General features: G+C 56.5%; 4 long non-coding RNA genes across 5 annotated transcripts; all 4 read left to right on the top strand.

The window, feature by feature from the left end:
* Positions 1–5,079: 5,079 nt before the first annotated feature.
* LOC136306117 (uncharacterized) lies at positions 5,080–7,150 on the top strand. Its single transcript, XR_010725520.1, has 3 exons — positions 5,080–5,316; positions 5,529–5,704; positions 6,542–7,150. It is a non-coding gene; the product is annotated as an uncharacterized lncRNA (long non-coding RNA).
* A 1,835-nt stretch (positions 7,151–8,985) lies between these two features.
* LOC136306116 (uncharacterized) lies at positions 8,986–10,902 on the top strand. 2 transcript variants are annotated; one of them, XR_010725519.1, is made up of 5 exons: positions 8,986–9,089; positions 9,168–9,209; positions 9,300–9,469; positions 9,548–9,626; positions 9,704–10,902. It is a non-coding gene; the product is annotated as an uncharacterized lncRNA (long non-coding RNA). The 2 variants fall into 2 exon arrangements; XR_010725518.1 differs by having other exon boundaries at positions 8,986–9,209.
* A 570-nt stretch (positions 10,903–11,472) lies between these two features.
* On the top strand, positions 11,473–14,117 carry LOC136306115 (uncharacterized). Its single transcript, XR_010725517.1, has 3 exons — positions 11,473–12,086; positions 13,251–13,473; positions 13,635–14,117. It is a non-coding gene; the product is annotated as an uncharacterized lncRNA (long non-coding RNA).
* A 3,942-nt stretch (positions 14,118–18,059) lies between these two features.
* LOC136306114 (uncharacterized) lies at positions 18,060–19,999 on the top strand. Its single transcript, XR_010725516.1, has 3 exons — positions 18,060–18,727; positions 19,540–19,607; positions 19,884–19,999. It is a non-coding gene; the product is annotated as an uncharacterized lncRNA (long non-coding RNA).
* The last annotated feature ends 287 nt before the right edge of the window (positions 20,000–20,286 follow it).

Raw genomic sequence — 20,286 nt, 5'->3', positions numbered from 1 at the left:
CCCAAATCCATCCCTGGGACCCCCCAAAACCTCCCTTCAAACCCCAAATTCACCCCTCGGACCTCCAGAATCCTTCCACAGGACCCCTCAGGGGTCGTTCCCCACGAAAAAGTGCGGGAAACGTGAGGGGAGAAAAAGGGCGGGAAACGTGAGGGGAGAAAAAGGGCGGGATCAAGTGGAGGGGATCAATGGAATTTTGGGGGGGGTCAGCGACGCTGAGGAAGGATCAATGGAATATTGGGGGGGCATCAATGACATTGGGGGGGTCAGTGACACTCGGGTGGGGATCAATGATGCTGTGGGGGGGTCGATATCAGCTCGAGGGGCGGCCATGGGTTTTTGGGGGGCCGCAACGCAGGCATCCGTGCTGGGTTTGGAGCGGGGGGGCCCCTTCAACCTCTGGGGGGGCCCTGGCTGTCCCCTGGCTGTACCTGGGGGTGCCCTGGAGTCCCTGGGGGTGCCCTGGCTGTCCCTGGGGGTCCCTGGCTGTCCCCTAGGTGTCCCTGGGGTGCCCTGGCTTTCCCTGGGGTGCCCTGGCTGTCCCCTAGGTGTCCTTGGGGTGCCTTGCTGTCCCCAAGGCGTCCCTGGGGTGCCCTGGCTGTCCCCTAGGTGTCCCTTGGGGTGCCCTGGCTGTCCCTGGAGGTCCCTGGCTGTCCCATAGGTGTCCCTAGGGGTGCCTTGTCTGTCCCTGGGGGGGCCCTGGGTGTACCCTGGTGTCCCTGGGAGGGCCCTGGCTGTCCCCTAAGTGTCCCTGGGGGTGCCCTGGCTGTCCCTGGTGTGCCCTAGCTGTCCCCTACGTGTCCCTGGGGGTGCCCTGGGTGTCCCTGAGGTGCTCTAGGGGTGCCCCGGCTGTCCCTGGGGGGTACCCTAGCTGTCCCCTAGGGGTCCCTGGGGGTACCCTGGCTGTCCCTGGGGTGCCCTGGCTGTCCCCTAGGTGTCCCTGGGGGTGACCTGCCTGTCCCCTAGGTGTCCCTGGAGGTGCCCTGGCTGTCCCCTTGGTGTCCCTGGGGGTGCCCTGGCTGTCCCATAGGTGTCCCTGGAGGTGCCCTGGCTGTCCCCTTGGTGTCCCTGGGGGTGCCCTGGGTGTCCCTGGGGTGCCTTGCTGTCCCCTAGGTGTCCCTGGGGGTGCCCTGCCTTTCCCCGAGGTGTCCCTGGGGGTGCCCTGGCTGTCCTTGGGGTGCTCTGGCTGTCCCCTTGGTGTCCCTGGAGTGCCCTGACTGTCCCCTAGGTGTCCCTGGGGGTTCCCTGGCTGTCCCCTAGTTGTCCCTGGGGGAGCCCTGGCTGACCCTAGGGTGCCCTGCCTGTCCCCTAGGTGTCCCTGGGAGTGCCCTGGCTGTCACCTAGGTGTCCCTGGGGGTCCCTGGCTGTCCCCTAGTTGTCCCTGGGGGAGCCCTGGCTGTCCCAAGGGTGCCCTGCCTGTCCCCTAGGTGTCCCTGGGAGTGCCCTGGCTGTCCCCTAGGTGTCCCTGGGGATTCCCTGGGTGTCCCTCTGGGTGCCCTGGCTGTCCCCTAGGTGTCCCTGGGGTCCCCTGGGTGTCCCTGAGGTGCTCTAGGGGTGCCCCGGCTGTCCCTGGGGGTGCCCAGGCTGTCCCCTAGGGGTCCCTGGGGGTACCCTGGCTGTCCCTGGGAGTGCCCTGGCTGTCCCCTAGGTGTCCCTGGGGTGCCGTGGCTGTCCCCTTGGTGTCCCTGGGGGTGACCTGCCTGTCCCCTAGGTGTCCCTGGAGGTGCCCTGGCTGTCCCCTTGGTGTCCAATAGGTGTCCCTGGATGTCCCCTGGCTATCCCCTTGGTGTCCCTAGGGGTGCCCTGGCTTTCCCCTAGGTGTCCCTAGGGTGCCCAGGCTGTCCCCTAGCTGTCCCTGTGGGTGCCCTGGGTGTCCCTTGGGTGCCCTGGCCGTCCCCTAGGTGTCCCTGGGGGTGCCCTGGCTGTCCCTGGTGTGCCCTGGCTGTCCCCTACGTGTCCCTGGGGGTGCCCTGGGTTTCCCGGGGTGCCCTGGCTGTCCCCTAGGTGTCCCTGGGGTGCCCTGGCTGTCCCCTATGTGTCCCTGGATGTGCCCTAGCTATCCGCTTGGTGTCCCTGGGGGTGCCCTGGCTTTCTCCTAGGTGTCTCTAGGGTGCCCAGGCTGTCCCCTAGCTGTCCCTGGGGGTGCCCTGGGTGTCCCTGGGGTGCCCTGGCTGTCCCCTAGGTGTCCCTGGGGGTGCCCTGGCTGTCCCTGGTGTGCCCTGGCTGTCCCCTACGTGTCCCTGGGGGTGCCCTGGGTGTCCCTGGGGTGCCCTAGGGGTGCCCCGGCTGTCCCTGGGGGTGCCCAGGCTGTCCCCTAAGTGCCCCTGGGGGTACCCTGGCTGTCCCCTATGTGTCCCTGGGGTGCACTGGCTGTCCCTGGGGTGCCCTGGCTGTCCCCTAGGTGTCCCTGGGGTGCCGTGGTTGTCCCCTAGGTGTCCCTGGGGGTACCCTGGCTGTCCCCTATGTGTCCCTGGGGTGCTGTGGCTGTCCCTGGGGTGCCCTGGCTGTCCCCTATGTGTCCCTGGTGGTGCCCTGGCTGTCCCCTAGGTGTCCCTGGAGGTGCCCTGGGTGTCCCCTTGGTGTCCCTGGGGGTGCCCTGGCATTCCCTGGGGTGCCCTGGCTGTCCCCTAGGTGTCCCTGGGGGTGCCCTGGCTGTCCCTGGGGTGCCCTGGCTGTCCCCTAGGTGTCCCTGGGGGTGCCCTGGCTGTGCCCTAGGTGTCCCTCGATGTGCCCTGGCTATCCCCTTGGTGCCCCTGGGGGTGCCCAGGCTGTCCCCTAGCTGTCCCTGGGGGTGCCCTGGGTGTCCCTGGGGTGCCCTGGCTGTCCCCTAGGTGTCCCTGGGGGTGCCCTGGCTGTCCCCTAGGTGTCCCTGGGGGTGCCCTGGAGGTCCCCTAGGTGTCCCTGGGGGTGCCCTGGCTGTCCCTGGGGGTGCCCTGGCTGTCCCCTAGGTGTCCCTGTCTCGCTCGTATCCTCGACTCCGCGTCCGGCGCCATGGTGACACCCCTCCCAGTCTGGACCAGTGTGGCCACACCCCCTCCCCTGGGGCCATTAGACCCATCCCAGTATAGACCAGTAAGGCACCGTGTGCCCACCATCGACCCCCACACGCCTGCCAGTTCATCCCAGTCCACTCCCCGTCCATCCCAGTTCTCTCTGATCACCCTCCCAGTGCTCCCAGTCCATCCCAGTCCCGCAGGTGCTGGTGCTTGTGGCTTGATCAGCTGGTGCCTGTCCGCAACGTGGAGCGGGTCAAACGAGGCCTCAGGGGGAGGGGGGGGGCCGATTTTGGGGGGTCCTGGGGGTCCCGAGTTGTCCTGGAGGGGTTTGGGGGGTTTTGGGGGGTCTGGGGGGAGTCCTGGGGGCTGCTTTGGGTGTTTTTGGGGGATCTTCGGGAGGTTTGGGCAGCCCATTTGAGGCATCAAAGGAACCTGAGGAGGGTTTTGCGGGCTCCTGGAGGTCGGGGGGGCCCTGGGGGTGGTTTGGGGGGCACTGGGGGGTTCCAGCTCGTGACGCCCCCCCGTTTTTGACCCCCCCCCCCCGAGCTGTTTCGGTCTCATCGACGCCCTCCTGAAGCCCAAGGGGGGGTGGGCGCTGGGCCCCCCCCGCTGCCCCCTCCCCCCTGCCACCCCCGCGACGCCCTGCAGGTGAGGGACCCCCAAAAACCCCTCCCCAGACCCCAAATTCACCCCTGGGACCCCGAAAAAACCCCCCAAACCTCTCCCCGGACCCCAAATTCACCCCTGAGGCCCCAAAAAACCCCCGAACCCCTCCCCATGAAACCCAAATCCACCCCTGGGACCCCCCAAAACCTCCCCAGGACCCCAGATCCACACCGGGACCCCCAAATCCATCCCTTGGACCCCCAAAAACCCCCAAATCCATCCCTGGGACCCCCCAAAACCTCCCTCCAAACCCCAAATTCACCCCTCGGACCTCCAGAATCCTTCCACAGGACCCCTCAGGGGTCGTTCCCCACGAAAAAGTGCGGCAAACGTGAGGGGAGAAAAAGGGCGGGAAACGTGAGGGGAGAAAAAGGGCGGGAAACGTGAGGGGAGAAAAAGGGCGGGATCAAGTGGGGAGATCAGTGGAATATTGGGGGGGGGTCAGTGACGCTGAGGGAAGATCAATGGAATATTGGGGGGGCATCAATGACATTGGGGGGGTCAGTGACACTCGGGTGGGGATCAATGATGCTGTGGGGGGGTCGATATCAGAGGTTATCAGAGGAAATCGCCGCCGCCGTCCTCCCGTGCCCAGAGCCCCGGCAGGACCCCAGCGCAGCTCCGGCTGCAGGCGGAGCAGGAGCGGCTCCTGCCGCCCGCAGCGATCCCGGTCCCGATCCCGACCGCAACGCCAGCTTGGGCCTCAGGCCCCGAGACCCTCAACCCGCCCGCCGGGGGGGGCCGCACCTCTCGGGAGCCGCAGCCGACACTGACAGGACCCGAACCAGAACGCCCGCTCCCATTCCCGGCCCCGCCTGGCTCCGCGCAGGGCCGCGAGCAACCTCGGCTCGGCTCGGCTCGGCTCAGCTGCGAGGGGCGGGGCGGGGGTCGCGGGCGATGGTCCCGCCCCCAAGCCGGGGCGTGCTCGGGGCGGAGCCGGGGCGGGCTCGGAGCGGAGCCGGGGCGGGCTCGGGGCGGATCCGGGGCGGGCTCGGGGCGGATCCGGGGCGGATCCGGGGCGGGCTCGGGGCGGAGCCGAGGCGGGCTCGGGGCGGAGCCGGGGCGGGCTCGGGGTGGGCTCGGGGCGGAGCAGGGGCAGAGCCGGGGCGGGCTCGGGGCGGGGCCGGGGCGGAGCCGGGGCTCTGTGAGGCGGGGCCGGAGGCAGCCGGGGCCGGGCAGTACCGGGGGCGCGGCTTCAGGGGCGCGGGGCGGGTCCCAAGTGCACGGCGCCGGGACCCCACCGGGGCGTTCCTCACCGAGCCCATAGAGCAGCAGCTACTTCCGCCACCCTTTTGAATCCCCGCGATTGGCGGGCTCGCTGAGGCATCGGCAGTGCTGATTGGACAGCGGGCCCCGGGAACCGCCCCCGCCCCCCGGCCCGCGCTGAGGGCCCGGGGCCTCCGCCCTCAGACCGGCTCCGGCTCCAACCCGGCCCGGGCTCTGCTCCGGTCCCCCCGGCCCGCCCTGAGGGCCCGGGGGCTCTGCGCCGAGACCGGCCTCGCCCCTCCCCGCCTCGCCCTGTAGTAGATTTCTGTTTGGTTTGTGGGAAGAAACAGGTGTGAGAAGTGAGATTTGTGCTGGAGAGGTGCTGCTGGGAAGAAAGGATGGAGTAAATCTGCTCCAAGGATGTGCGATGAAGAATTCAGGGTCAGAGGTGGGCAGTATTTATAAACTGTCTCCATATTTCCCTGTATCTCTGGGTGTTTGGATTGAGCCTGGGATTGTCAGCTATGTTATAAACAAGCCAACCCGGCTACTGAACTCCCAATGAACGTTTGGAAACCCTTGCACAGAAAGACAAGGTAGTAATGATTCCAAAGGAGAAAATGTAAATGAAGGGTAACGATTGCTGGGAAATTTCCTTAGGAATTGTGAACCTCACACAAACGGAATTTAGGAGGTGGAATCCCAGTTTCAGCCTTGGGCACGTGCAGGAGAAGAGGGATCCTTATTCACAGCAAGGAAAGCCCGGTGCCCCAGCGTGTCAGTGCACACAGTGCAATGTCCAGGAAATGAGCGGCAGGGACTGGCAGCAGCTGCAGGTGAGAGCTGTCACAGGCTGATTGAGGGGACAGAGCAGCCCCAGGTGAGAGCTGTCACACTGATGAGGGGACAGAGCAGCCCCAGGTGAGAGCTGTCACACTGATGAGGGGACAGGTGGAAGCTGTAAAGGATAACGAGGGGGCGGGTCCTGCCAGCACTGCTTTAAGAGGGGAGCCCGAGCTCAGTTTGGCACGGAGCTGCGGGAGGAGAGGGGTTTATGCTGGGCTCCCAGGTGAGGCTCATGGAAGGATGGTGAGTTCATCTCACAGGGGCTGGGGGAGGCCTTGGGCGTGGAACATTACTTCAGGAGGTGCTGAGGGACAAACCTTTGTGCCGAGCAGCAGCAGCACAAAAGGTTGAAATAAGTTTTGGTTTGGCATGTAGTGATGGGATTGGCGTCTATGGTGTGCTAGTGTTATCTAAAGGTTTAAACTTTAATGTTTATTTTTAAAGCTTTAAGTTAATGAATTAATATAGGTTGCAAGACATGGGCTTTTTCCTTTTTATTTGGCTAGCGGGAGGTCTTTAACTTTGGGGGCGCTCTGGGTATATGTTCTGGAGTATTATTGAGGGGATTGGACGTGGGGTTGTTTTTATTATATTCAGTAGTTTGACTGGGGGTGATAAGAGTTGGCTTTTTTTGCTGGAATTTTTTTGGGGTTGTCTGTTTGAAAATTTATGTATTTATGCAGTTAAGTGTAGTGGTGTTTCCGGTGTAACTCTTCAGCTTATGTTATTGTTTGTGTGTTTGAGGTGGTCCACTTGTCTTACGCCCTGACCGATTGGCCAACAGATCTGCTGAGATCATACATCGATGTTTGTTTTATTTCTTGTAGCCGAATAAGAGACAGCAGCCCGGTGACAGCAGGAAATTCCCAGAGGGCGAGGCGGCCTTCTGTGGCACCCGACATGGATTCTCATCCCCAGACGTCCAAGAGATAAGTGGAGGGTTCAGAGCCACAGAGGGGATGAAAGTGGAGTGCTGGGTCAGGACTTGTCAGGAGGGGTTTTTGAGTCAGGTTTGGAGATAGGGATGTCCAAGATGTGCCAATTGAGAGTACAGGTGTACCAGCCCGACCCAAACCCGAAGGAGTAGCCCTAAAGACATGCCCGTTTCCCTGAGTGCGGGTACAGGCAGGAGCCCTTATGCAGGACAATGCTAGAAGGCCTGGCTGCGAGGTGCAGGGCTCTAAAGAAGTTGGGTTTAGAAGGGGGGAGGTGTAGCCACACACACAGAGGCTGAGGTAAAGGACTCAAGGACTAGAGGACACACGGTGAAAACCAGGGGAACAGGCTAGGATACAAGTCAGAGTACAGGTGTAGCGGCCCTCACAGCACTGCTACCAGCACACTTCCCCTGAGAGCAGGTGCAGGCAGCAGCCCTAGTGCAGGAACACACCAGAAGCTCTGACCTGTGCAGACACTGTCAGGCTAGGGCCAGGCAGGAAGCGATAGTGGGGAGCAGGATCCAGCAGGGCTGGGGATAACGGGGGTTTCCCGCCCCACCCACCCTGGGATTCCCTGTCTCTCCGCAGCCGGTGGAAGTGCTCCTGATTTCCCTCTCGAGGCGGCGGTTGGTAAGGCTTCGTGCCTTTTGCCACCGCAAAGAGTTCGGCTCTGTCAGCCTCTGCCCTGTCTCAGGGCCACGTTTAGGGTAGGCAGGGAACAACTGTGGATGTACCTGTCCTGCGTGCGGGACAGCTCTTGGGACCCTAACGGTGCAGAGCGTCCCCGGCTGCAAGGTCTAGGGCTCGGAAGAAGCAGGGTTCAGAAGGGGGGAGGTTACAGTGATGCACACAGAGGCTGAGGTAAAGGACTGAAGGACTAGAGAACACACAGTGAAAATCAGGGGTACAGGCTAGGATACAAGTCAGAGTACAGGTATCCCAGTCCTCACAGTGCTGCTTCCAACACTGTTTCCCTGAGAGCAGGTGCAGGCAGCAATCCTAATGGCAAGACAAGGCCAGAAGTCCTGAGAGGTGCAGGCAGTAACCCTAAGCTAGGGCCAGGCAGGAAGTGACAGTGGTGGGGCCGAGTCCACAGGGTTGAGGTTCACCGGGGATGTCCACCCTGCGTTCCTGTCCTGCTCTAACCGGGGATGCTCACAGCCCTAATGGAGGCCACGGTGGGTGGGCTCGGTGCCAGTAATGCCTCTAAGGCTTTGGCGCTGCGAGCGTCAGCCTCCGAGCTCAGCTGAAGCACACACGGGGCCCGAGGACCCGGTCCTGCTTAAGAGACGGTGAGTAGCAGAGCTGCTGGTTTTTGGCTGATGTGCAGCTAAGATTATGCTTTGATGTTTGGTTTTCTTTATTGTAGCTGACTAGGAGACAGCAGGCAAGTGACAGGAGGAATTTCCCAGAGGCATAGGCGGCCTTCTTTGGGACCCAGCGTGGATTCACCTCCCCAGACATCTGAGAGATAAGTGGAGGGCTCGGAACTAGGGAGAGGATGAAAGCGGGGTGCCAGGGCAGGGGTCAGCGGGAGGGATTTTTTGAGTCGGGTTTGGAGATGGGGATGTCCCAGATGTGACCCCTTAGGCTACAATAAGGGAAAGTCTCATTCTGGATCACAGTGCTGAGGTGTGCAGGGCAGAGCAGTCCCAGGGTGTGTTGTGTCTGTTGTGCACTTTGTGTCTTTTGGGTGTCTTGTCTTTTCCTTTAGTCTTTTCAGGCGCCTGTCAAAACCTCTGGCATCAGTCTTAGCATTTCTGATCTCTGTGCTCCTCAGCCAGGTGCCTTTGTCTCAGCTGCTCGGACACTCATCAGAATCCATCTCTCTTCACAAGCATCCAGTCCGATGCCTTTTCAGGTCTTGTTCTGAGCTGTACTGACAGCCGTGCACCGCCCTGATCCATTCCGGCGGGTTAGGTCTTGTGAGAATGCAAAGACAGGTCGAGGATTCTGACCGTAGGGTTCTCGGGCATCCATCTCTGCATTTCTTGGGATAAGTCATCCCGATGGCATCTTGTTCCTGCAGGGTTCTCTGAGCCTGGCCAGCTCACCTTCCTTCTCACCTCGGTCATCTCATTCTGAGTTCTCTGGACCCTCAGGGTCATTCTTCTTGCCCAGAGTTTTCTGTCCCTGTTGCGTCCCCTCGTTTGTCCTGTGCTGTGTCACGGGTGTTGGTGTGTGTTTGGCCGGGAGCTGCTCTGCCTTGCTGCTCAGTCTGGGTGTGGGGGTACGAGGGTAATAGTGCCGGGGGCTTGAAATTTGTGATGTGGGGTGTAGTAGGGCTGTAGAGGGTATTCCTAGGTTGCCACAAGATATGTGGAGCTGTCAAGGTATCCTGCAGCACTCTGACTTTTGTCCGAACTTTCTTTCAGATGCAGAGGGATGAAATCTGTGGCAGAGCCCCCCAGTCTGGGTGAGGGGCTCCCCTGAGAAGGTCAGTCACTGTTTTGATTTGCAGGGGAGGTGTAAATGATGGCTGTGTTACAGCTCTGTTCTTTGTCTTTATTTTTAGGTGGTAAAGCCGGATCTCAGCAGTCAAGCTGACGTGGGCGAGGTGAGCAGCGATGGGTGGACAGAAGCAGTTGCTATTGTTCAAGCCTCACTCGCTGGTGCAACTCTAAGCCTCCGTTATTGTGTGTTTTAGGGAGTCCACTCGCAGGAGGCCGAGCTCCCCTCTCACCAACCGGACGACAGACCCGGGTCACCTCACCCGTGAGCCCTCCGGGAGCATTCCAGGAGTCTGTGATGGAGCCTTGATCTTCTCCTTGTGAAGGCCCCATCCAGGTAGTCTTGGATAACGGCCGAGGAGTTGAGGTGAGTCAGGGAGGAGAAGGAGGGATGGTCCCCTCAAGTTCCAGCGCTGCCATGTCACCTTGTCTGCTCTTTACCCAGGCAGACCCTGCGACGCCGGCGTTGGCCTCTGAGCGCAGCTGAAGCGCGGGGCCGAGGACACGGGCAAGCTTAGGAGACAGTGAGTAGCAGAATTGTCGGGTTTTGGGTGATGGGCTGCCAAGATTATGCTTTGATGTTTGGTTTTCTTTATTGTAGCTGTGTAGGAGACAACAGCCCAGCAACAGCAGGAATTTCCCTGAGGGAGAGGCGGCCTTCTTTGCCACCCAGCGTGGATTCACCTCCCTAGACGTCCAAGAGATAAGTGGAGGGCTCGGAGCCAGGGAGGGCTTGAAAGCGGGGTGTGGGATCAGGGGCCACCGGGAGGGATTTTTTGAGTCATTTTTGGTGACAGGGATGTCCAAGAAGTGACCGCTTAGGCTACAGAAAGTCTCATTCTGGATCAGAGTGCCGAGGTGTGCCGGGCAGAGCAGTCCTGGTGTGTGTTGTGTCACTTGTCTGTTGTGCACTCTGTCTGTTTGGTGTCTTGTCTTTTCCTTTTGTCCTTTGAGGGGCCTATCAAAACCCCTGGCATCAGTCTTAGCATTTCTGATCTCTGTGCTCCTCAGCCAGGTGCTTTTGACTTTGGTGCTCGGACACTCATCAGAATCCATCTCTCTTCACAAGCATCCAGTCCGATGCCTTTTCAGGTCTTGTTCTGAGCTGTACTGACAGCCGTGCACCGCCCTGATCCATTCCGGCGGGTTAGGTCTTGTGAGAATGCAAAGGCAGGTAGAGGATTCTGACCGTAGGATTCTCGGGCATCCATCTCTGCATTTCTTGGGATAAGTCATCCCGATGGCATCTTGTTCCTGCAGGGTTCTCTGAGCCTGGCCAGCTCACCTTCAGTCTCACCTCGGTCATCTCATTCCGAGTTCTCTGGACCCTCAGGGTCATTCTTCTTGCCAGAGTTTTCTATCCCTGTTGTGTCCCCTCGTTTGTCCTGTGCTGTGTCACGGGTGTTGGTGTGTGTTTGGCCGGGAGCTGCTCTGCCTTGATGCTCAGTCTGGGTGTGGGGGTAATAGGATAATAGTGCTGGGGGCTTGAAATTTGTGATGTGGAGTGTAGCAGGGCTGTCGAGGGTATTCCTAGATTTCCACAAGATATGTGGAGCTGTCAAGGTATCCTGCCGCACTCTGACTGTTGTTCTGACTTTCTTTCAGATGCAGGTGGATGAAATCTGTGGCAGAGCCCCCCATCCTGGGTGAGGGGGCTCCCCTGAGAAGGTCGGTCACTGTTTTGATTTGCAGGGGAGGTGTAAATGGTGGCCGTGTTACAGCTCTGTTCTTTGTCTTTATTTTTAGACCAGACCCTGCGACGCCGGCGTTGGCCTCTGAGCGCAGCTGAAGCACAGGGCCGAGGACACAGGCAAGCTTAGGAGACTGTGAGTAGCAGAATTGCTGGTTTCTGGCTGATGTGCTGCTAAGAGCACAGGGTCACGTTTAGTTCTCTTTATTGTAGCTGACGAGGAGACACCAGCCTGGTCACAGCAGGAATTTCCCCGAGGGAGAGGCAGCCTTCTTTGGGACCCGGCGTGGATGCACCTCCCCAGACATCTGAGAGATAAGTGGAGAGCTCAGAGCCGTAGAGGGCATGAAAGAAGAGTGTGGGGTCACTAGCAAGGTTTTTTGAGTCAGGTTTGAAGACAGGGATGTCTAAGCTGTGACCCCTTAGGTTTCATCCAGGGAGAGTCTCATTCTGGATCACAGTGCCGAGGTGTGCAGGGCAGAGCAGTCCTGGTGTGTGTTGTGTCTGTTGTGCACTCTGTGTCTTGGGTGTCTTGTGTGTGCTGTCTTTTCCCTTAGCCCTTCAGGGGCCTGTCAAAACCTCTGGCATCAGTCTTAGCATTTCTGATCTCTGTGCTCCTCAGCCAGGTGCCTTTGTCTCAGCTGCTCGGACACTCATCAGAATCCATCTCTCTTCACAAGCATCCAGTCCGATGCCTTTTCAGGTCTTGTTCTGAGCTGTATTGACAGCCGTGCACCGCCCTGATCCATTCGGCGGGTTAGGTCTTGTGAGAATGCAAAGACAGGTCGAGGATTCTGACCGTAGGGTTCTCGGGCATCCATCTCTGCATTTCTTGGGATAAGTCATCCCGATGGCATCTTGTTCCTGCAGGGTTCTCTGAGCCTGGCCAGCTCACCTTCCATCTTACCTCGGTCATCTCATTCCGAGTTCTCTGGACCCTCAGGGTCATTCTTCTTGCCAGAGTTTTCTATCCCTGTTGTGTCCCCTCGTTTGTCCTGTGCTGTGTCACGGGTGTTGGTGTGTGTTTGGCCTGGAGCTGCTCTGCCTTGATGCTCAGTCTGGGTGTGGGGGTAATAGGATAATAGTGCTGGGGGCTTGAAATTTGTGATGTGGGGTGTAGTTAGACTGTAGAGGGTATTCCTAGATTGCCACAAGATGTGTGGAGCTGTCAAGGTATCCTGCAGCACTCTGACTTTTGTCCCAACTTTCTTTCAGATGCAGAGGGATGAAATCCGTGGCAGAGCCCCCCATCCTGGGTGAGGGGCTCCCCTGAGAAGATCGATCGCTATTCAAGGTGAGAGTCACATATTTCACATTTTTTGGCACTCCAGTGCAGGCCACCTGCATTTACAGCTTGAAACAGGTGAGTCCCTTGGTAACCCCTGGGCAGCAGCTGGAGCCTGCTTCGGGCTGGGCTGAGGGAGCAAACACTTGTGGCTGACACAGCTCCACACTGGGGGTACTTGGGAAAACACCTGCCTTGTCCTGGATTGTTTTTTTTTTTTGAGCTTTTGACAAGGTTTTACTCATCACCTTGGTAAAAATAAATGGTAAGGACTGAAAACATGAGAGGCTGGCAGGTTATATGCACGAAAGACAACTTTTTTTTTCTTAAATATTTGTGCAACCTATATCTTAATTTTGAGACTCTTTTTTGGTCAACTTTATTGTAAAACCCCCTTATTTTCAAGTTAGCTGCTTCAATAATGAATTTGTTTTACAAATACCCGCTAATGTCCGAAGGTTAAAGCACTAACACCAACATCCCACCTCTTTTATTTTTGCAGCAAAATTTTATCTTTACTAAACTTGAAACTTGATGTTTTTGCAGGTAGTAAGTTAAAGAAGGTGTTTATCTGCCCATCACTGATAGTCAGGGTCATGAAGAAATTGCTCTAGTGTTCTAAAATAAATGCAGATTTTTAGGCCTCTCCCATTCTCTCTGGCTAGCAGCATGTGAATTGATTTTTGATCTCCTTTCTGTTGGTGTCTGTGGGTTTTAAGCGGCATGGAGAAGGTGTCTGTGGACATGGCACCCAGGGAATGGTGCTGGGAAGGGCAGGATGGAAAGGAGCTGCTCAGGAATCCAGAGCAGCAGTGGAGTGGGAGCTGGTGCTGCTGCCTCAGTCACACCCTCCTGGACAGTCTGTGCAGTGATAATATTCCTACTTTCCTTCCTGAACCTGGGGTTGGAGGAGAACATGAGTCTTGGCATTGTTGCAAAGGGGAACTCCAGGGAAAAACTGCTGTTTGTGTCCTCAGAGAGCAGTGGGAAGAGCCTGGGAGAAATCCTGGCTGGCTGAGGGATCCTTGTGTCCCCTCAGGAATAAATCCCTGCGTCTCCTCAGACCTGCTGGTTTGCAGTAGAGTTTGGGCACCTTTCGCTGCAGCTGTGGTTCTTAATAACTGGAAGTCCATGGATTGCTGGGCGATTCCCATAAGTTCTCCTATTTTGTAGGAGCTGCACGGTGAGGTCAGCATTCTGATGGAGGCCCTGGCACAGCTGCCAAGGGCAAGGAACGTGGAGCATCCCGGGGCTTCTCCCACCCGAGTTTCTCCCGGAGCGTGCTGCGTGTCGTGCCGGATGTTTAACCCGGGTTTGGGGTGTTCTCCTGCAGTCCCAGCTCTGACTGCTGCCCCCGAGCCCCGGCCTTGCTCGGTCCCAGCACTGAACCTGGCAGGTGGGTGTGCTTTTCCAGCCCTTTAATCCCACGGGCAATCCCAGATTCCCGGAGCTCCCCGAGGCACAGCCTGGCCTCCCTCCCTGGGAGCTGCATTTCAGTCTGCCTGGACCAAGGACATCCTGTTTGAGACTTTATTCCTGTTGCTTTTCCTCTTGCAGGTAGTTGGCGAAAAGGAGAGAGCCAGTAGGAAGTGAAGCCACTGGAAGGCCTTATCCCAGTCCAAGGTTGGATAGGAGTAACTGGACCTGTTGAATTCCCACTTCCCTTTAAATTAGAGCAGAGGAAGCAGATTTTAAATCATCATTCCATGAACTTTCACCAGCTTCATGACTCTTGCAAAAGTTTTCAATGTTAGAAATTCCTGAGCTTGTTTTTCAGGCAAGCTTGGATTTAGATGTTATTCCTTCCTTTTATTTGAAGGAATAACTCTGATTTTCTCTCTGATTTTAGTAAGGGAATATTTATTTATTCCAATTTTCCATCCTAATTGGAATTTTTGCACCTTGTAGAGCACATTTCCAAGGAAATTTACCCAATTAATGTTGGTAAATCAGGAATTGTCCAGCACCATCTCCACAAAATTCTGTGAATTCCCAAGAAAACGTTGAAGTATTTATTTGCCATGATTCATCTCTTTGTAAAGTTCAATTTACTGCATTTTTAATTACATAAATGCCATTAAAACCTGAATCCAGGCCTAGCTGCTGTTCCTTGGACACAGGGGGCTGGTTCTTTCCTACCTTGGCACATTTGGGTGTTTGTCCAAAATGAGCTTCCCACTAAAATAGAATTTGTTTCCAAGCAAAAGTGGGAATTGTCTAGAAAACCTTCTGTTCTGGGGGGCACTGGGTTTGTTTCCCTTATTGCTGCATAATTGAGGAAAGCCATGGTGCTTTTTTAGGCAGTGGCAGGAGGTGAAAGCTGCATTTATTTAATTTTGTATTTTATTTCTTGTTATTTTTGTATTTTTATGCTCTTTTGTTGTGGTTTCTCATGTTGCGTTTTGTGGTTTTTCAAAGACTTTTTCTTCCGTTTTTTAATTTTTATATTTTTTTCTTTAGCTATTTATTTACTTGTTAAAACTACTTTTAGTTTTTTATTTTAATTTTTTGTTTAATTTTTTTTTCCACTTTTTTGTTACTTTGAAATTTTTTTCTTTTGGTATTTTAATTTTATTTATTATTTTCTATAGTTTTGGTTTATTTTTTCATGTTTTCTTTGTTCCTTTTTTTTTTTCCCCATACTCTTTCTTCCCCCGGGCGCCTGGGGGTTTGGCTGTTGGCAAGAAAGATGAGAAATGACCTCCGTGCCCGCTGGACGTCGGGATGTCATAGAGAGCGCAGTTGGCAAAAGCTCTGTATTTTCTGCTCCATAAAACTCCTGAAGGGAGAAAGCTGTGACCACCGTGGTGCCGTTTTTTCCTTCCCAGCCCCGACCAGGTCTCCTCCTACCCGTGCACAGCGTTACCAGCAGCAGCCTGCTGTCCAGGCTGTCGAGGCGTATTTCAGAGGGGGCAATAAAAACAAAGTAGACGTTTTATTTTGAACTCTCCGACCCTGCTTGTTTATTAGCAAAGAACTCCAAAACAAAGCGAACAAAAAAAGAAAACCCACAAACTAAACTCCCCCGCAACCCACCAAAAAAAAACCATAGAGAAAGAGAAAACATGCCCATATTATTTGAATAAAGATTAAAACTTTACCCCTTAGAAAACCAGGCTCATTTAATTCAAATTAATTGTGTTTCTGATGTGTTAGGTTAATGAATTCATCTAGTGTAAAATATCGTTTAAAATATAAACAAACGAATTAAAAAATAATGAAAAAGAAAAATAACAAAAAGTATAGGATATGAAAAATAATATAAATAATAAATACACAATATATTATTACATACTACACGTTTTATAAATATATATAATATACATAATATAAACATCTATAATGTACATAATCATGATATTTCAATGAAATGTATTATTATTTATAACATTACATAATAAATAATAAATTATTTTATATATAACTTTCTATACTTAATATATATAATAAATATAATAGTATAATAAACATAATACATGATGTATAATGTACATAATATAAAAGCTGAATTGTAATGATTAATGTAAATATCAGAATCACAAAGATAAAAAATATTGAAATAGAGCCTGAACGAAAGGCTTTTTTGTTTCGGTCTGGTTGCTGGCGGGGCTCTCGCAGGTGTGCTCGGGGGTCTTTTGGGCCATTTATTCCGGAGGCTGTTCGGAAGGGCATTTCTGGGCACGTTCGTTTATGGCTCCGCTCCGCGCCGCCGCGCGGCAGTGCTGCCACCCTGTGGGCAGAGAGCGGTAGTGCAGCTTCCCCCCCGCCCGGCCCGCCCGATCTGTGCGGCAATGCTGCCACCGTGTGGGCAAACAGCGGTAGTGCAGCTGTCCCTCCCGCCCGTCCCGCCTGATCTGTGCGGCAATGCTGCCATCGTGTGGGCAAAGAGCGGTAGTGCAGCTGTCCCTCCCGCCCGTCCCGCCTGATCTGTGCGGCAATGCTGCCACCCTGTGGGCAAAGAGCGGTAGTGCAGCTGTCCCCCATGACCGTCCCGCCGGAGCCGTGCGGCAGTGCTGCCACCCTGTGGGCAAAGAGCGGTAGTGCAGCTGTCCCCCCCCGCCCGTCCCCGACGCGCGTGGCAGCCCCGCATTGTGAGCTCGGGGGCGGCGCTGCCGCCCGCCCGCCCGCAGCTCGGGGCCGAAAGGGAGGGAAAAAGGCAAGGAGCCCGGGCGCGTGGCAGCCGGCTGCCTGCGCGCGCCACCCGGACCCCGGAGCCGTCCGGGCGCGCTTTTCCGCGGCGTCTGCGGGTGTGCGGACACGGGATGGGGGCGCAGCGGCGCCGCGGGCGGCAGTCCATTGAGTCAGGCGCTTGTGTGAGCGGCCGAGGGGGCATTTTAGTGGGTTCCACTACCAAGATGGCGGCGAGACGCGAGGCGCCTGACCTTCTAAAAAGGGCGGCCAAAAGGGCGGGAAAAATAAGGACCCTATAGGTGTTTATGCAGCTGCCTGCACAAAACCCCGACTACGGCGCCGCCCGGGGGCAATTTTCCGCGGCGTTTCCAGGTGTGGGGACACGGGCCGTGTGCTCAGTCGCGCCGCGTCCGCGTTCAGATTCGTTGATTTAGTCAGGCGTCTGCGTAAACACCTGGCGGAGGCCTATGCCGAGCCACAAAGAACATGGCGGCCGGGACGGAAGTGGCCTCAGGAGCAACCAAGATGGCGGCAAGGGAAAGCGGAAGTCACACGTCGCCCCTCACAAAATGGCGCCGAAGCGCGAGGCGCCCGACCTTCCAAAAAAGGCGGCCAAAAGGGCGGGAAAAAATAAGGACCCTATAGGCATTTAGCCAGACGCCTGCACAAAAACCCCGACTACGGCGCTGCCCGGGCGCAATTTTCCGCGGCGTTTCCAGGTGTGCCGACACGGGCCGTGTGCTCAGTCGCGACGCGCTTGCGTTCGGATTCGTGGATTTAGTCAGGCGTCTGTGTAAACACCTGGCGGAGGCCTATGCCGAGCCACAAAGAACATGGCGGCCGGGACGGAAGTGGCCTCAGGAGCAACCAAGATGGCGGCAAGGAAAAGCGGAAGTCACGCGTCGCCCCTCACAAAATGGCGCCGAGGCGCGAGGCGCCCGACCTTCCAAAAAGGGCGGCCAAAAGGGCGGGAAAAAATAAGGACCCTGTAGGCGTTTACGCAGATGCCTGCACAAAAACCCCGACTACAGCGCCGCCCGGGCGCAATTTTCCGCGGCGTTTCCAGGTGTGCAGACACCGGCCATGTGCTCATCCGCGCCGCCTCCGGGTTCGGATTCGTGGATTTAGTCAGGCGTCTGTGTAAACACCTGCCGGGGGCCTTAGCGGTGCCGCAAAAAAGATGCCGGCGGGACCGGAAGTGGCCTCAGACGCAACCAAGATGGCGGCAAGGAAGGGCGGAATGCTCGTGGGGCTCATCGCGGCCGAAAATCACCGAGTGCAGCTCACACCCTGCAATGGCAAAAGCTGTTTTATTAAAACTCAGCCGAGAATTTTCCTCTTATTTCCAGGTCACAGGATATACTGAGCCTGAGAGGGATCCTAAAATCTGACTCTCAAGCAGACGGACCGTTTGAGAATCGAACTCAGCACCTTGGCATTACCCGGACTCTGCTCCAAGCAGCTGAACCAATCTCTGCATTATGGGGATGGACCTCCATAGGATGGCAACGCTTGGCCCCACTAAGGTAAGTGCAGTGCCGCCTTCTCTGCCAAAGCTGCTTCACACAGCAGCCCCTGGAATGGCTCGAGGGCAGAACTGGCTGGCAGCTCACGACAGCACAAAGCTCTTCCAGTGACGCTGATTTCCTGTCCTTTCCAGGATTTACTCAACAGCTGCCGTAAAAGTACTTACACAAAGTCTCTTTCTGGGCGGAAAAGAGCAGGACAAGTCCTGAGGCTTCCCTTCTTCCACGGCCAAAGCTCTGCAGAGAGGCAGGGCCGGTCCCACCCGCACAGGGGCGTTTCCTGCAGGTGAGTGTTGCCGGGCCAAACTGATGGCAGCTGCTGAGGCCGGGGCTGCTTTTCTGGCCGGAGGCCTCGGTGCCCCCCCGTGCCGCCTGCAGTGTCCCTCGGTGTTTCCTGCAGGTGTCCCGGGTGCCCGGAGGCGCAGGGAGGAAGGAGGCCGGCAGCCCCAGCGGGGCCAGCAGCCCTGGGATGATGTGCAGGGGAGGAGCTGTGCCTGCGGGGCCCCGCCCGTGGCAGCGGCGGCCAAACGCAGGGCCCGGGGCCGGGCTCGGGGCTGGCACGGACACGGCCCCGGGGCTGCCGCGGCTCCTCGGCCAGGGGCTGCTCCCACCGGGCACGGGGAGATGCTGCAGCCCGGACAGAGGCACCCACAGCCCAAGAGCTCCCCAGGGAACAGCTGGCATTGCCCGGGAACGGCGGCTCGGGCTGTCTGCAGAGGGGCTCAGACAGCAATTCCCACCTCCCGGAGCTCCCACACAGTTGCCAGGGATGTCCTGGCCACCCCAAATCCCCTCCCTTTCAGCCTGAGGACATCACCCATCGGCAGCATTAAAGCCAAGGTGCTCCTCCCTCACAGAAATTAAATCCAGAGCAACGGCCCTCGGAGATGCCTCAAAATCAAAGGTTTGAGTGGGATGGAGTTTCGTTTGGATGAAGTCTGGACTTTTCCAGGGAGCCAGCCGGAGTGCAGAAGTGATGGAAAGCTTTTGCAGGTGGGTCCCACTGGAGGTGTGCTGAAGGCAGGGATGGGCATCCCTTGCCTGAGGGAAAGGCACTTGCAGAGGCCACTGCTGGGGCTCGGAAAGGAGCTGAGCTCCTGCAGGGAGCTGTGTCCTCCCGAGGGCACAGGGGCTGCCTCAGCACAGGCCGGCCAGTGCCTTCTCCTGCTCTGAAACATCACCTGGAGCCCGAGCTCAGGGGGGTGGCTGAATTCCAGGGAAATCTGACAGGTGACCCCCAGGGGATGAGGGTTAGAATTAACCAAATCTATGGAATAGAAACCTATCCTGTCCCTATCCTGCTGAGCTTCCTTGGAAGCTCTGCTAGTTCCTGACACATCTGGCATTCAAGCAGCAGCTCTGCGTGGGAATATCCATGCTCTGTGAGGCACTGTGAGGTTATTGCAGCAGGAACTGAGCAGGGAATTCGGGGCCGTGGGTATAATTCATCTAAACTAGCAAAGGTGACAGTGAACCCCAAATCTGGGCACCACACAGAGAACAATCTTTGTGCTGCCCTGTCAGCTCAAGCCCCTGGGCTGGGAAGTTTTGGGAGTCAAACATATGGAATGATAAAAGTCACAGCAACTGGTGTCACCCCGAGGGACAGTCCAAGTCCCAGACAATTCCTCTGCAGTCCCCTGGGGGGGAAAACACCCTCTGTCTGCCAGGAGCCCTGACTCTGTTTCTCCTATCAGCTGTGTTGGGCTTTAAGAACTTGAAATAACTTTGAAGCCAAAGAAATCACCTTTTCCTTCTGGTTTGATTGTGTTTTTTTGTTGTTTTTTTTTTTTTTTTTCTTTCAGGTGCTGGACTTGCTTCTGTGGATGTGTGCTGAGCTCTGGCTGCAGGGGACTGTCAGGCCTGAATGGCTGTGAGTTTGTGTTCTTCTCGCTGGGGAAGCAGAAATAATTATTAATTAGACTGCAGAAATGTTTTCAGAAACCTTTCCCCTTTCCTGCCCTTTGCTGGTGGATCTTCTCTTTCTGCCTTTGACTTTACAAAGCTGTTCCCTGATGTCAATTCCCCTGCCTGAATTCCTTGCAGCTCCTAGCTGGGAAAAACTGGGATGATGTCCTAGGGATGTTCTTAGGGGAGGACAGAGGTGAGATTTTTGCCTGTATTTTTCTAATATTTTCTAAAATTTCAGGGAGCTGCTCCTGCTCCTGCCCCTAATCCTGCTGCTGCTGCACAAGTGGAGCCTTGTCAGCGAAGACCTGCATCTGCAGGAGGCCCCGCAGGCCCTGGCTGGGAAGTGCCAAAACAAAGAAGTGATCAGTAAGTGCTGAACTGCTTCCAGGAGGGCATATTTTGTTGCAGCCGTTACAGACCAACCGTGTGGTGCTGGTGACTTTGTGTGAGTTGCTTAATTAAAGCCAATCGTTGGTAAGGGTTTTGAGCCTGCCTTGGAGAGCACTTGGAGCTCTGGGTGCCCTGGCTTTCCCCTAGGTGGCCCTGGGGGCGCCCCGGCTGTCCCCTAGGTGTCCCTGGGGTGCTCTGGCTGTCCCTGGGGTTGCCCTGGCTGTCCCCTAGGTGTCCCTGGAGTGCCCTGG

The sequence above is a fragment of the Chamaea fasciata genome, unplaced genomic scaffold (assembly GCF_029207755.1).
Source record: "Chamaea fasciata isolate MVZ Bird 193981 ecotype frontalis unplaced genomic scaffold, bChaFas1.0.hap1 SCAF_1000, whole genome shotgun sequence".
Classification (NCBI taxonomy): domain Eukaryota; kingdom Metazoa; phylum Chordata; class Aves; order Passeriformes; family Sylviidae; genus Chamaea; species Chamaea fasciata.
This window is presented reverse-complemented; position numbering and strand designations above follow the sequence as displayed.